Below are 7,589 nucleotides of genomic sequence, written 5' to 3' on the forward strand. Positions count from 1 at the left end.
ATATTTCTGAAGATATCTTCATAATGATTCTTGTCCGCAATTAATTATCTCTTTGCGATATCTTTATCACATCATAAAGGAAACTGTTTTATAGTTTCTATATTCTGTAAAATTCAAGTTTAAATTATAAATGTTTTGAAGAAGTGTTGATAATTAAAGCATGAGTTAGTATAATATAATGACGTCAGGCCAACATGATTATATTACAGTAAGTCATGCTAAGTTTTTAATGGAAGATGATGATTCATAGACTTTATAATCATCATTTGCCATGTTACACGACTCTTACATTCTATTTAATCTTTGAACATATCAAGAAAATATATTCTTGATAGTTCTATCCTCAGTAATTCTGGTAATTTACCAAATCAAATCGTTATATTACGCTTAGAACAGTAGGTCCATTCAAAACTCCATACCTACAAATTCTGGACCATTACTCGCTTAACTTAGAGTCGAGAGGAGAATAAAAAGGCAAAGAGCTCTAACATATAAGGGAAAATATAAAGCCTGATAATGATACCGAAATTACAAACCGTGTATATCAATACGTATTGCAACGTAAAGACACGGGAGAATTAAAAACATTATAACCCCAAGAGAATAGTAGAAAAAAACAAATTCCTCTGGTGGTAAATGAAAAAGAAGAATGACTGTATATATGGTCAATATAATAACAAGTATCAATACTGGATTGATCATATTAATAACTCTTTTGGAAGTATGAATTGAGGAAGAAGGTATAGAAGTGGTGAAGATAATGAAACAGAAGAAGCTAATTTATAGAAAATTCCAAACACAGTAATTCACCGCATTTAATCAAAGAAATCTCAAATTCCTTAATTACCGGAGAATCAAATCTTATAGATTACGAAGATTTTCATTAAATCCCTTGAAAACCGGAAAACAACTATAACTATGTCAAAAGTTAAAGTAAACAGATAATTTCCTCATTTCACTCTTTTGTGATAGCTTCATTTATACTCTTTCTATAATCGAATTATTTTATCCATATTACTAAATGGTGATAAAACTCTATTTTTCAACTCATATTCATCATTACAATATTCTTGTTGCAAACAATGACGATCTCTATCAAATTTCATGACCGTGATTTTCACGAACTCCTCTCTGTTTTGTCTGCCCTAATATTGTGGCATAAACGCTCAAAGTTTTAAATGAGCTCAATACTATTCATAACACATTTCATGTGTTCAATTTACTAAAATGCTTGTATAGCACCATCATCCCTTCTGAGGATAACCTAGTCAAATGACACTTTTATTAATCTTTAGATAACCTCCGCATTAATAATAAAATGCACTTCGTAGAATTTATGGATCGTAAGATTTAAACGCTAAAAACAAAACAATATTCTATCCGTTGGAATTCACGAAAGGCCCCGAGTATACCTGGGAACGTGAGTAAAACGAAAATATCCTCGTCTATGTATGAACAACGCTGATTGATGGCAACAACTAAATTTCGGGATGAAATTTCTTTTAACGGGTAGGTACTATGACAACCCAGAGATTTCCGACTAAATTTAACCCTAACTTCTATATGATTCCGACGATTCACGAACAATTATTTGTAAATAATTACGTATTAGTATTATTATTAATTATGTTTTAAACAATATTATCATTTATAATTTTTACATTTACAATCATTATTATTATTATCAGTATTGTTATTATGATTAAAATCAATATTATTATTATTATTATTATTATTATTATTATTATTATTATTATTATTATTATTATTATTATTATTATTATTATTATTATTATTATTATTATTAAGAGTATTATCATTAATAATATTATTATTAATGATATTAAAAATATTATTAGTATTAACACTTTTACTAAAATTATTATGAATATTATAAATATCATACAACTTATTATTAATAATATTATTATTATTATTATTAATAGCATTATTAACATGATTATTATCATTTATTATTAATATTGTTAATAAAATTATTATTAATATTAGTATGAAATATCATTATTCTTGCTATTTACAATATTATTATTTTTATTAATATTAAAGGAAGTATTATTATTATTAATATAATAATTATTATTAGTGTTATATTTATTTATTAATACATTAAAAAAATAAAAATAATAAAAGAACATGGCAGATACCTAACTTGACCTAAATTCACGATCTGTTTTATTAATTATAAGATTTGCTTTTATATTTTTAAAACCCATCGTGAACAGCTTTTATATTTTTTTTAATTCCATGATCTGCATTATTCAATTTAATATATCTGCCTCTCTATTTTTTTTGTAACACGACCTGCTTCCATTTTTTTTCTTCTGCTTTTACGTATTAAAACAAGATCTGCTTTTTATTTTATTTTTTATCGCCATTTTTATTTATTTATTCAAATCGTGATTTATTTTTTAAATCCCCTACTGGTTTTACTTTTGGAGTTTAATGATCAGCTTTTTATTTTTCAAAAAAAAATCAATCGTGACCTGCTTTTTAGTTTTAATCTCATCATGATCCAGTTTTTTTATTTATTTATTATATCTGATTATTATTTTTATTCCTACGGGTTTCCATTTTGTTTTGATCGACCCATTCATCTGTATATAAATCGATTAAGATGTGTTTATAATGAAATCATTCACTTCTTTCATCATCAATATCAATTATCAATTATAAATCACTACATTGTGAAGAATTAATCAAAAAGTTATAAAACCTGCACGCCACACCTCTGTTCATGTTCATATTTGCAAAAGCTCGAAAACAAATCCCATTTCAAAATCTTTAAATGCAGTTTTATTAGGAATCAATTACTTAAACTACCTGCAAAAGATCAATTTCCAATTCGTCCTATCAAATCTTAATTTTCGAGTCAAACCTTTAAAATAAAAAGTCAAACGTATTGTTCTTCACAAAAATTCGAAATTGTTTTGATGTTTTAGATTCAATTGATGATTGAGAAACTTTCTAATAGTGATTTGAGATACAATTCGTGTTGGGACCTTTGTCTAAAACGTTCCCAAAATCAAAATCCAGTTTGGAGTTCTTATATTTTTTTTTTATTTACGAACAGCTACTGCTGCTGCTATTTAATTTCATTTTTTTTCCTTCTCTCATTTGCTGTTAATCTCAATCACCCATTTCAATCGTTTGTCTAAATCTAAAATCCAATTCGTTTATTTCTGTTTGGGAAGTTTCCTGGTCGATTTACTTTTCGAAGAAGAAGAAGGGGAAACAGAAGTGTAACGGCTTAAATATAATTTAGATATATATTAAATCAGAAAGAAACAGATGGAAGGATGGTTTAGGGTGTTGTGTGTTGATCGAGAGGTCGCGGGTTTGAGCCCCGTCTTGGGCAATTTTTTTTTAAAAAGCTTTTTTTGAGGTAGTTTTCCTTTATCAAAATTATTATTATTATTATTATTATTATTATTATTATTATTATTATTATTATTATTATTATTATTATTATTATTATTATTATTATTATCTTTATTATTGTTATTACTAATTATAATCATTGTTAATTATTGTTACTAGTATTATTATTATTAAAAGTATCATTATAAATATTAGTATTATCATTATAATTATTAGTATTATCATTATTATTATTACTAGTATTATCATTAAGTATTGTTATTATTATTATAGTTATTATTATTATTATTATTATTATTATTATTATTATTATTATTATTATTATTATTACTAGTATCAAGTATTATTATCAAAAGTTATTATTTTCATTATCATTTTATTATTAAAATGAGTATTTTTATTATTATTAAGAACTATTGTTATTATCATTTTCATTAAAAACTACTATTATTATTATTATTATTTTTACTACTAAACTCATTATTATTATTACTATTACTATTTAAGATATTACAAAAATTATTAATATTATTACTACTGTAAACATATAACATTTTAATTATTATAAGAACTTTCAGTTTTACAATTATTATAATAATTATTATTAATTTTACACCTTATTATGATTATTATCATTTTACTACTAGTATTATTATTGTCATTACAAAATAATACAACTCATTATTCATTATCATTATTAATATTATTTCATCAAACAAATACTTGTATATGGAATATATATATATATATATATATATATATATATATATATATATATATATATATATATATATATATATATATATAATTACATATATACAGAAATATATATAAACATTGAAATAATATATACAAACTTATTCGATTACAAGTATATGTGTTAATATATATACTTGATATAGGTTCGTGAATCCGAGGACAACTCCGCACTTATTCAGTGCCATCATACGCATAATTACTACAAACTATCATATCGTATAGTGAGTTTTCATAGCTCCTTTTTTATCTATATTTTTGGGCTGAGAATACATTTGCAACTTTTATAACTGTTTTACGTTTAGAAACAAGTACTCAAACTTTTATGCTATATACGTGCTTGGTCATGCTAAATCCCTGCCGTAATATCGTTAATTACTGAGGTATAAGATGCAAGCTTAGTTATTGTGAGTAGCGCTACTGAGAGTGACGTCTCTAGTCAGTTGACTGTTGGTCTTTGACTACATAATAATGATTCAACGACATGTATAACAAGTGTCACGGGGTAACTTTTGTTTAGTCGCGATATTACAAACTCAGCAATACTTTTAGATTGATATTTCTATATCAATAAACTCTTATTAAATCTTGTGGTCTAACACTATTATTGAAATCCTTATTTATGATAAACCTATGAACTCACCAACCTTTTGGTTGACACTATTTAGCATGTTTATTCTCAGGTCTTACATAATGCTTTCGCTGTGTATTTGCTAATTGAAAGCAACATTTCAACGAGTCATTCATGGATAATTTGAAGGACTTGCATTTGCTAATTTAATGATGATTGCTTGCTATGCTTGGAGTCTTCATTACATATCATATCAATTAAAGACATTTAATGCGTTGTTTATTAAATACAATGTAATATATTTATCTTCCGCTGCAAAACTCAATAAAACATCTCATATAGAGTCGTTCTCGTTTATACAATTGTGATTTGATATAATTAGTCACAAATACCCCAGGCCCTATTTGGGGGTGTGACATGTGACAAAACTGTCTACTTTGAAAAGGGATTGAAAAGTTATTTTTGATAATAAATGCCAAAGGATCTGACACGGATACGTGTTAAACTTCTACTTGGGTTTCGGGAGTTTTCTAGGTGTATGACTGTATGCATAAGTTCTTCTTTTCATAGATAACGTGTGGTTGGATCATCTTCTCGATTGTTTCTTAATTGAGGTGTTTTCAAGACTCATGAAGGGTTTAAACGCAGATTGTAATCGTCAATATATATATATGATGTTCGAGAGTTTTGGACGACATGAATATTTTTCTGAGTTTTATGAATAGAAGTGATGTTCTATCACAGTTTTGAAGTCAAAGTATAGCTTTGAAAACTATAGGGATCTAAGAGTGATGTCTTATGCTAAATCTTGACTTATATTTTGATTTGTCAAAATCAGAATATGTAATCAAATTTGGATGAGAATGGTTGTTTTGATTTCTATAAAAGAATGTATATCGTTATGAAAGTAGTGAGTATAGTTGATGATTTGCTGAATCAGAATCGAAGAATGTAACATATTAATTGTGAATTTATATATCTCTCGGGTATTACCTACCCGTTAAAAGTTTCACAAGTAATATTTTGTACAAGAGAACTTTTATTACAGCCTTTATGAACATATATATATATATATATATATATATATATATATATATATATATATATATATATATATATATATATATATATATATATATATATATATATATATATATATATTTTCTGCAGATGTAACATAGATTTAATGAGTTAATATAATATTAAACTCGTTTAATTTTCGGCTGGAACTAGGAATGAATAATCTCTAAAACATTAGAGATTACATAATCTTCACGGAGTATTTCACTAATGTAGTCAATACTTCATTATTTATTCTTATTGACATTTCTTCGGTGAATGATGTTGATGTTTGTGGAGTTCTTGTGAATTTCGTAAAGCACGAATGATGTTTTCCAGAAAGTTTCGAGTACATCGAAGATGAAAGTGTAAAATCAAACATGTAATTGAATAATACACTTGGTTTATTATGAAATAGAATTCATTGAATTGAAACAGAGATTGTAGTTAACGATGGTTAAGTTGTTAACGACGGATGTACATTATAGCATATTAATATGAATTTAACCGAGTAGTTTCTACCCTTTTTCAATTCATACATAATAGCTTAGTACGAAAAGATTTATTTTGATCTCAAAATTCATATATATATATATATATATATATATATACATACATATAATTTCTTCAGGAGGAATGAGTTAATATTTCATAACTCGTTGATACAATATACACGTTGTTGATTTGTGATGATGTTGATGATTTTGGAATTGGCGGAGCTTGTAGTGCTACAGGTTTTTCCGGTTTTGGTGATACTGATGGTGATGCTGGTGGTACTACTGGTGGTGCTTGTATAATAAGTCTAGCTTGTAAACCACGCACCATTCTTGTCAGGTTTTCTACTCTTCCTTCTATCATTTTTGTCCACTAATCTGATTTATGGTTAAGGCTGGAATAGATAATCTCTAAGACTTTAGAAATTACATAATCACCGCAGAATGTTTCTCCAATGAAGTTATGAATCAATACTTCATCGGTTATTGTTGTTGGTACTCCTTGGTATCTACGGTGCGTATGACGTTGATGCTCGAGGTATAGATTGTGACGTTGAGGTGTGGGATGTAGATGTTGTTGTTGATGGTGGTAATGGTACTGTTGATGTTGCTGATGGTGGTACTGTTGATGCCGGTGATTCTGCTGGTGCTTGTAACATTTGCACCATATTTTCCAAAGCCACTACCCGAGTGCGAAGCTCGTTGACTTCTTCTATTACACCGGGATGATTGTCTGTTCAGACGAGCGGATGAATAAATCTAGAATTTGAGATAGTATATAATCGTGACGAGATACTCTGGAAATGAGAGAGAAAATGGTGTTTCGGATAGGTTCGTCGGTAAGTGCTTCTGGTTCTTCGCCAAGAGGGAAATGTGGTGGATGGAAGGGATCACCTTCTTCTTGTCTCCAATGATTAAGTAGACTGCGAACCCATCCCCAATTCATCCAGAATAGATGATGGCTAATTGGTTGATCCATTCCAGTTACACTGGTTTCGGAGCTCGAGTGAAACTCCATATCGGAATCCGAGGGACTTGAACTAGTGGCGAGTTCCATTTCGTACGATTGAATAAAGGATTTTTCGATATGAAATGATTTCTGACTATCGGATGTTATTCTAATTACATAGAATATCTATATATATATATATATATATATATATATATAGAACAAAAGATTTCGTAGATTACGGAGGAATTTACGGAATATGTCAGGCAAAGTTTACAGTAACAGATACGCTAAGATATGATTTAGCAGATATACTAAGATATGAATTTTGTCTATACACCATTCATGCAATCAATGCAGT

The sequence above is a fragment of the Rutidosis leptorrhynchoides genome, chromosome 1 (genome assembly GCF_046630445.1).
Source record: "Rutidosis leptorrhynchoides isolate AG116_Rl617_1_P2 chromosome 1, CSIRO_AGI_Rlap_v1, whole genome shotgun sequence".
NCBI lineage: Eukaryota > Viridiplantae > Streptophyta > Magnoliopsida > Asterales > Asteraceae > Rutidosis > Rutidosis leptorrhynchoides.